The 10,045-nt window shown below is 45.0% G+C and overlaps 1 pseudogene; it reads right to left on the bottom strand.

Annotated features, from left to right (window-relative positions):
* Window positions 1–2,876: 2,876 nt before the first annotated feature.
* Window positions 2,877–3,590, bottom strand: LOC134809588 (small ribosomal subunit protein uS7-like; annotated as a pseudogene).
* Between the last annotated feature and the right edge of the window lie 6,455 nt (window positions 3,591–10,045).

Raw genomic sequence — 10,045 nt, forward strand, 5'->3', positions numbered from 1 at the left:
GCTCAAGCAATTGCCCCACCTCAGCCTCCTAAGTAGCTGGGAAGAGAGGTGTGCACCACCATGCCCAGCTAATTTTTTTACTTTGGCTATGTTGACGAGGCTGGTTTCAAACTCCTGGCTTCAAGCAATCCTCCCACCTCAGCTTCCCAAAGTGCTGGGATTACATATGTGAGCCACCACACCCAGCTGGACAGTACAATTAACACATTCTCTAACCTCAGCTCTCTCCTAACCCTATCCACCCTCCCAGCTGTGTGCCTCTGGTTTTATAGACCTACTTGTGACTCTCTGAACTTGCCTTATTCCGTTACCTCCTCTCTACCTAACTTCAATTTGTGCAAGATTTAATTTGATACCACCTCCTTCTGGAAACCTTCCCTCACCCCTGATCCCACTGTTAAATTTATAGTGAACCCCAATTTTCTCTTCAAAGAATCAGTATGTTAGCATGTTTTGTTTGTTTGTTTGTTTGTTTTGAGATGGAGTCTCGCTCTGTTGCCCAGGCTAGAGCGTAGTGGCGTGATCTCGGCTCATTGCCGGCTCTGCCTCCTGGGTTCACGCCATTCTTCTGCCTCAGCCTCCCAAGTAGCTGGGACTACAGGCACCTGCCACCACGCCTGGCTAATCTTTTTTTTTTTTTTTTTTTTTTTTTTTGTATTTTTAGTAGAGACGGGGTTTCACCGTGTTAGCTAGGATGGTCTCAATCTCCTGACCTCATGATCCACCCACCTCAGCCTCCCAAAGTGCCAGGATTACAGGCATGAGCCACCGCACCCAGCCTGTTTTTTTTTTTTTTTTTTGAGATGGAGTCTAGCTTTGTCACCCAGGTTGGAGTACAGTGGCATGACCTTGGCTCACTGCAACCTCCTTCTCCTGGGTTCATGCAATTCTCCTGCCTCAGCCTCCTGAGTAGTTGGGATTACAGGCATGCACCAATACACCTGGCTAATTTTTGTATTTTTAGTAGAGACAGGGTTTCACCATATTGGTCAGGCTGGTTTTGAACTCCTGATCTCATGTGATCCACCTACCTCAGCCTCCCAAAGTGCTGGGATTACAGGCGTGAGCCACCACGCCTGGCTGAGTATATTAGTATGTTCAGCTCTCTTATTCTTTGATTCTCCATTTTAAAGTTTAACTTCCTGGTTCTCTTCACCCCCTTGCCTCTGGTTTCAGTAAACAACTCTCCCACCAGTCCTAATTAGTAATTCACATCTGTTCCCCTGGTCACCTGCTTCATCCTGACTCATTCCGGTCACCTGCTCTGACCTGAGTCACGCCTGGTCACCCAGTCTGACCTAAATCACCTTAGTTACCTGTTCCTAACCATCTTTCCCACCAAACTACTCATGCTGCCACTCCGGCTCGTACTCCTGCTCTTTTTAAAATAGCCAATCGGAATTAGCTTAGACTGTGCTGTCCAACCTAAGCCAATAGGGGAACGACACAGCAGTAGGAGCTACCTGCATCAGGAATAACTCCTTCCCTTCCCCTGTCCAGGTATGCTCTCACCATTGTTCCATCTGTGAAGGGCACACTTTCTGCAGAAAGTAAAAATTGCCTTGCTGAGAAAATTAAATTTATGTTGGAGTGCTATTTCTTTGCTGCACTGGGGAACAAGCATTTTGCATTTCTAACACCACCTTAGGCATTTTCTACTTTATCCTCCTCTATACACCCTAAAACAGTCTCAGGCTAAAACCAGAAACTCAAAAGTCACAAGACAATATATCCATTGGGACTCTGACCTTACCTGAAATGGCAGAAAGTCCATATGCTCTCTACCCCCTCCCAGGAGTGTTTCATATCTGTCAATGCATGGGTTTCCTCAGTAGCACTAAATCACAGACACTTTCCTCCTTTTCTGCCCTGGCTCCCTGCAAAGCCCAAAGGCAGTCTGCTGGTGGAATTCCTTCTTGCTTGGGGAGGTCAGTCTTTTTCTATTTCTAAGGCCTTCGACTGATTGGATGAAGCCAACCCACTTTACAGAGGGTAACGTGCTTCACTCACAGTCCACTGATTTAAACGTTAATCTAATTTACAATATACCTTCACAGAAACATCTAGAATAATGTTTAACCAACTAGCTGAGTAATGTAGCCTCACCAAGTTGACACATCAAATTAACCATCACAGAAGCTGTCCCCCAAAATAACCCTTTACCTTATACTGGGGGATTCTCTGGCATCTGAAAGACCCAGGCCAATGCTCGTGATTCCCAATTCCCCACTCTCTGAATTCCACTGGGGTGGATGGACTCTGGCCTTGCCCGTGCCCTTGAGAACCAGAGAGGAGTAGAGCGGGCCCCACATGAAACCCATTATCCTCAGCTCTACCAGGTGGCTCAGGAAATCCACAGGGCAGCCTTGGTAGGCTTCTGGGAAATTTAGTAAAGAGCAAGGCTGACTGGCACTCTGGAGGAATTGTAAGAAATTTGCTATTTGTGGCTGGGTGTGGTGGCTCATGCCTGTAATTCCAGCACTTTGGAAGGCTGAGGCTGGAGGATTGCTTGAGGCCAGGAGTTCAAGACAAGCTTGGGCAACACGGCGAGACCCTGTCCCTAAACATAAATTAATAACATTTAAATAAAAACAAATTTTGTGTCTGGCTACAATGGCTCATGCCTGTAATCCCAGCACTTTGGTAGGCTGAGGTGAGATGATTGCTTGAGCTCAGGAGTTCAAGACCAGCCTGGGTAACATGGCGAAACCCTGTCTCTTCCAAAAATACAAAAATTAGCCAGGCATGGTGGCTTGTGCCTGTGGTCCCAGCTACTTGGGAGGCTGAGGTGGGAGGATGGCTTGGGCCAGGGAGGCAGAGGTTGCAGTGAGCCAAGATGGCGCCACTGCATTCCAGCCTGGATCGTCGCTCTGTCAAGTGAGACCCCATCTCAAAAAAAAAAAAAAACCCACACAGAAAAAGAAAACCAAATTGCTATTTTATTAACAGTTTTTGATCTTTCTTTCTCTTTCTCTTTCTTCTCTTCTCTTTTTCGTGGGGCTGCCCCAAAGGGCCTCACGAGCACCTGTGCACAACAGCCAGATGGCCTGATTCACACGGCACAATGGGGACACTTCCACAGCCTGTGGTCTCACGGCCCAGGCTCGGCTCGCCCAATACGTGTGGAGTCCTCCCGGGGACCACTGTCGATGATGGCGTTCACCAGGACCTGCAGAGAGTCCTCTCCTGTGAGCAGGTGAATGGTCTCGAAGGCATACTTGGCGATGCGCAAGGTCACGAGTTTCTTGCAGTTGTTGCGGCCGTGCGTCATCATGGAGTGAGTGCGGCACTCCACAGTGGGGTGCTGAGCTTTGCGGAAGCGTTTGGCGGCATACTACCCTGCACTGTGAGGCAGGTGCTTGGCATACTTCTTCACTGCAATGTAATCCTGCAGGGAAATGTTATTGATCTGCATGCACATCATGGGTGCTCCACTTCCCAAAGAGCTTGATGTCTGGGCTCTCTGTCCCCGCAGGTGCTGTTGTCTCCCATTTGGTCCCTGAGGGCACAGCCTGAGCATCTCTATTGTTTGGTGTGGACCATGTGTCGCCCTGGCACAGACAGGAAACTAGATATTTCAATGATCGTTTTTAGGCTTCTTAAATTACATCAATAATAAATGTTTCCATTTGGGTCCCAGATAAGAAAGTGAGAGGAAGCAGATTCAAATGATATTTGCATGTAGAGTCCTTCTGTAGGAAGCTACTGATTTCAGAAGGCCCCTGTTAAAATGGGCTTCCCCGATAATATGTGTTAGTCAGTCCAGTAATTTTCTGTTTGGTGACAGTATTGCATTGGCAAGCTTTGTTGTGGTGGTAGAGGTAGCTGTGTGACACACCTCAAACCCAGAGAGGAACCTTGGGAAATGGGGTTATTGGAGATCTCTTGTGACCTTTGGGGATTGGGGAGAAGTTCCCCTAGGACTTGTTTTGTGTGGGGTTTTGTGCTACAATTTCACAGACTCGATTCTTTGTTTGATTCCAACGGGTGTATTCTTTCTGGTCAAATTAATTCCTGACTACTGACTTTTCTTCTGAGTTTCCAACAAAAGGATTTTTTTTTTTTAACAGAGTCTTGCTCAGTCACCCAGGCTGGGGTTCAGTGGCTTGATCTCATCTTACTTCAACCCCCGCCTCCCGGGTTCAAGTGATTCTCGTGCCTCAGCCTCCGGAGTAGCTGGGACTACAGGCACACCCACCATGCCTGGCTACTTTTTGTATTTTTAGTAGAGATGGGTTTCACCATTTGGCCAGGCTGGTCTGGAACTCTATCTCAAGTGATCCTCCCTCCTTAGCCTCCCAAACTGCTGGGATTACAGGCATGACCACAACTCCCGGCCTCAACAAGAGGGCTTTTTATAATGACAGGAGTATTACATAAACAGTGAATTGTGGCTATTGATGAATTGCAAGGCATAACTACCCCTAAGGGTTTAATGGCTCAAGACCATCTCTGGGGTTGAGGTTAAGCAATTCCTGGAAAATTCAAAGTTCTTATTCCCTATCCTGACATTTTAAAATCAGGAAAGAAGCCTCAAAATACATGAAAGATGGGAGTGAAAGAGAGGAAGGTAAGTTTTGGTCTTGGGAATGGTGGAGTTTTGTGGACTGATTGCCTTCCCTATCAGTCAGAGTTTAGTTTCAAGAAACAGAAACCAACCTTGACTAATTTAAGCATACAAATTTATTAATATATTAGGTAGCTCACATAATCTCCAAGAGGGCCAAAAACCAGGTTTGTAGGTTATAGAGCTAGAAACAGTGCCCCAAATCAGGTCACAAGGCTGGTCCATGAAGACTCACTGCCTTGGGACACTGGATACAGCTACTAGGATCAGTGCCACCACTGCCTCTGAAAATGGGTGCAGCTGCTACTTCCCACACCAGCACAAAGTCCCATGCAGTTGATTTCTTTATATTCCTGGCTTCTGACTCAAAATCTGGGCTGTGTACCTCTGATTGGTGGAACTTAAGTCATGTATTTGCCATAATAATGAGGAACACTGGGAAATTAAATATTTGGCATTTTTAGTCTCTAGGGTGGAAGATGGGTCCTGCCTCATAAAATGAGGGCTTTCTCACTTTATTATATGAAAAGTAGACCCAAAATATTAAACAGTGTTCATTGCAGTGTATCCCTTGGTTGCCCCCAAGTCAATACATATCCTTCTTGCCATAAGAATTTAAAATGCTTTCACAAGTATGATCAGCATCTTCCATATCCTTCCAGTGTCTCATCCTTTAAATTAATTGGAATTTTGCTGCCTGGAGACCTATGCAGGCTATATAACCAATCCCAGATTTCCCTCTCTTCCTTCTTTCCTATTTTCCTTCATTTTCCTAAGGGTCTCTTGATGACAACTACTTCAGGGTATTGATTTTCTCATTAAACAGGGTTCTTAAAAATGCAAGCATCACGACTGGGCGTGGTGACTCACACCTGTAATCCCACCCGCCCAGGCCGAGGCGGGTGGATCACCTGAGGCCAGGTGTTCGAGACCAGCCTGACCAACATGGAGAAACCCCATCTCTACTAAAAACACAACGATTAGCTGGGCATGGTGGTGGGCACCTGTAATCCCAACTACTCAGGAGGCTGAGGCAGGAGAATTGCTCGAACCCAGGAGGCAGAGGTCGCAGTGAGCCAAGATCGCACCAGTGCACTCCAGCCTGGGTGACAGAGAAAGACTCTGTCTCAAGAAAAAAAAAAAAAAAAGGCAAGCATCAGAAACAAAATTTAGCTAATTTATTATTATTATTATTATTTTATTTTTTTAACAGAATCTTGCTCTGTCACCCAGGCTGGAGTGCAGTGACACAATCATGGCTCACTGTAGCCTCGACCTCCTGGGCCCAAGCGATCCTTCTACCTCAGCCTCTCAAGTAGCTGGGAACACAGGCATGCACCACCATGCCTGGCAAGTTTTTAAATGTTTTGTAGAGACCGAGTCTCCCTATGTTGCTCAGGCTGGTCTTGAACTCCTAGGTTCAAGTGATCCTCCCGCCTTGGCCCCCCAAAGTGCTGGGATTATAAGCACAAGCCACTGTGCCCAGCCAAATTTGGCTAATTTAAGCAGAAAAGGAATTTACTGAAGGATATTGAATAGTTCATAAAATTTCCAGGAGGGATGACAAAACAAACTCATGCCAGTGTACAAGAACCATAGAGACTCCACTGCCACAGACACTGGGCATAGACTGTGTGGCTAACACACTGCCACCTTCTGCAAGCTAGGCTCAGAATATTGCCATTAAAATCCCTGCCACACTACCCACACTTGTGAGCATGCAGTAAGCTCAGTCCTGGCTTTTTAAGATCAGTGTCCTGGTTGCAAGAGGGGCTGGAAAGTGATTGCTTGGCAGTTTTAACTTCTATAGTGGGAAGCAGGTTTGCTTAATAAGGTGAGGCATTCCCCACACAAAGGGAACTCACATATGGGATGACCAAAAACAAAAAAAAACAAAAACAACCAACCTAACGTCCATCCATGTGAACCACAAGATCCCTTCTCCCTCCCTAATACTTCCCTCAGTTATTGCTTGTACACTCAGAGGCCAGGCCCCCAATTCAGAGTTCCTGATTTGCAATACTCTAAGGATGGCCTGTGAAGGATGTCACTTAAGCTCATGTAGGTGGCAGACTGGGAGGCATTTGATATTTGGAAAACAGTGCTGGGATGGAAGTCAGGGTATTATAGTTCTAAATGTATCACACATTAGCTGTGAGAATTTATACAATTTAGTTAAATTACTTGGGCCTCAGAAGTAATCCACAGAAAAGTCTTGTACACACATTAGGCTCTTAACACTTTCTGTTCTTACATGCTAGGCAAGGTTCTCAACATGTACAACTTTTTTTGAGACGGAATCTCGCCTTGTTGCCCAGGCTGGAGTGCAGTGGCACAATCTCAGCTCACTGCAACCTCCACCTCCTGGGTTGAAGTGATTCTCCTCCTTCAGCCTCTTGAGTAGCTGGGACCACAGGTGCATGCCACAAAGACCAGCTAATTTTTGTGTTTTTAGTAGAGGCAGGGTTTCACCATGTTGGCCAGGCTGCTCTCGAACTCCTGACCTCAAGAGATCCACCTGCCTCAGCCTCCCAAAGTGCTGGGATTACAGGCGTGAGCCACTGTGCCTAGCCTCAATATGTATAACTTAAACTACTAAACTGAGAAATGAGAAGTTATCGTTGCACCATTTTTAATACCTAAGGCATAAATACTACAGATTTTCATGAATTACAGGAATGCTCACTAAAGAAGTCATCTTTTTTGGAGATATGTGTGTTTCAGAATTAGCCAAAGAGGAAGGGTTTCAGGAGGTCCTATTAGGATATTTTTGCTTAGAGTCCTACGTTTAAACTTGTAGCACTGGTAATCTTTGAATTATCTCATCTCTTTCCATTTTATCTTTTTTACTGACTCTGTAATCATCAGTACTGACTTTGTCATAATTTATAAAGGACAGTGAGATTTGCCTATGCTTGAAAAGCTAAGCTCTAACAAGCATAGAACAGTCTCTGGAAACCCTTTCTAAGTTACTCAGATCCTATAAATGAAATGAAAATTTACATATGCTGCTTTGAAGTATTTTGTCAAAAGCACAAAAGGGCAAGAAAGGGCAAAGGCAAGAAATTAAACTCTGAAGTATGAGTGTAGCTTGACCATGCAAAAATGGGATTCCTTTTCATGTTTAGTTTAGAAGGCGGGCTTGGAGAGGGGAAGGAAATGTGCAACAGCAAAGTACAGAGGGAATTACGACAGGAAAATAGTGAACCAGAGATAAAGAGCAAGCAGCAAGGTGATTAAATGAACTCTTAGTTACAAAATAATGAAAGAAAAGAGCCGATAACAATTCTTTAAAGAATAAGACAATTTCATCTGATTCTTACTCAAATAAAGACAAGAGCTAGAATAAGAGGGCAACCCATCTTTCTGGGACCCCTCTCTCATCCAGACAGCTTTCTTCCTTTTGCTTATTAAACTTCTGCTCTAACCTAAAAAAAAAATTAAAGAAAAAAAAGAAAGAAAGAAAGAAAAGAAAAAAAAGGAGCTAGAATACGAACCATTTCCTTTAGTAAGGAAGGTCACCATATGCTGTGGCAGTGTGGGGAGGGAGGCAGCAGATCTCTTTTTGCCTTTCAGTTGAGGGGAGAGGGTGTTCCTATAGAATGCAGAAAGACTTGTTCCAGGCCAAAAGAGTTTATTCCTATTTTTCAGAATGGTTCAACATTAGGAAATCTCTGGATGGTATTTAGTAGATTTATAAGTTAAAGGAGAAAAATATGTTTCTCAAAAAACTGTGGAAAGGAGGCTGGGCTCGGTGGCTCACACTTGTAATCCTAGCACTTTGGGAGGCTGAGGCAGGTGGATCACCTGAGATCAGGAGTTCAAGACCTGCCTGGTCAACATGGCGAAACCCTATCTCCACTAAAAATACAAAAAATAAGCCGGGCGTGGTGGCGGGTGCCTGTAATCCCAGCTACTCAGGAGGCTGGGGCAAGAGAATCACTTGAACCTAGGAGGTAGAGGTTGCAGTGAGCCGAGATCGTGCCACTGCACTCCAGCCTGGGCAACAGAGTGGGACTCATTTAGAAAAAAAAATGTGGAAAGGTATGTGATATCCAATAGCCATTGCAGATTGAAAGATAAATATTTTTCTCTATTGCAGTCAGTTTAAGACTTACTGCCTCCATTCACTTATTTAAAAATATTTGAGGCTGAGCACGGTGGCTCATACCTGTAACCCCAGCACTTTGGGAGGCCGAGGAGGGCGGATCACGAGGTCAGGAGTTCGAGACCAGCCTGGACAACATGGTGAAACCCCGTCTCTACTAAAAATACAAAAAAATTAGCTGGTTGTGGTGGTGGGCACCTGTAATAGCAGCCACTTGGGAGGCTGAGGCAGGAGAATCGCTTGAACTCGGGAAGCGGAGGTTGCAGTGAGCCGAGATTGCACCACTGCCCTCCAGCCTGGGTGACAGCGTGAGACTCTGTCTCAAAAAAAAAAAAAAAAATTGAAAGCATATCATATTGCAGGCCTTGTTTCAGACTATGTAGAAGATGCAAAAACAAACTAAAATTGGTTTGTTCTCAAAAGGCTTGCAATTTCTAAAGATGGAAAACACGTACACAGGTAGCTATACTCAAAAGGAATATGTGAAAGTGTCAACGAACTGGTTTATAGTACTTTGTTCTATATTGCTATAGTGTTGCTGGAAAAGAGACTCCAAGAGCCAGTCCTTGGGTCTAGCACAGGGAAGAATTGGAGAGGAGTCACAGAGCACAGTGAAGGAAGAAAGTTTATTAGAACTACTCTGTTAGAGAGTAGTAAGTCCTCAGAAAGCAGGAGGAACACACTGTCCTTGGGTAGTGTCTCTACTTAGAAGAAACTATAAGGAGCTATGATTAAACTTGGAATGTGCAGATATGCTCACTAAAGGTCAAGGCTATTGGTGCTATAAGGACCATTAATCCTTCAAACTAAGCCTACTCATTAATGTTATCTTTGAGTGAAGTGGGCTGCACTCAGGACATCTGGACATTCTGCAGGCTTAGTGGGAGATGTCCTGCATGACCATAATTTTTTTTTTTTTTTTTGAGACAGAGTCTCACTGTTGCTCAGGCTGGAATGCAGTGGCACCATCTTGGCTCACTGCAACTACCACCTCCCAGGTTCAAGCGATTTTCATGCCTCAGCCTCTTGAGTAGCTGGGATTACAGGCATGCGCCACCACACCCAGCTTTTTAAACCATTAATATTTTAGTAGAGACAGGGTTTTGCCATGTGAGCCAGGCTGGTCTCAAGCTCCTGGCCTCAAGCGATCCACATGCCTCAGCCTCACAAAGGGCTAGGATTACAGGTGTGAATATTTTGTAATTATAATACTTATGGCTATTTTCAGACCATAAGTATTAATATTATAACTGCCTTGTGAGTGCCTAGCTATTCACTTTAAGATGGGGTCACTCTAGTCATGTTTTCTTTTTTGTAGGGGGGTGGGGACAGAGTCTTGCTCTGTCGCCCAGGCTGGAGTGTAGTGGTGC

The sequence above is a fragment of the Pan troglodytes genome, chromosome 1, assembly GCF_028858775.2.
Source record: "Pan troglodytes isolate AG18354 chromosome 1, NHGRI_mPanTro3-v2.0_pri, whole genome shotgun sequence".
Lineage (NCBI taxonomy): Eukaryota > Metazoa > Chordata > Mammalia > Primates > Hominidae > Pan > Pan troglodytes.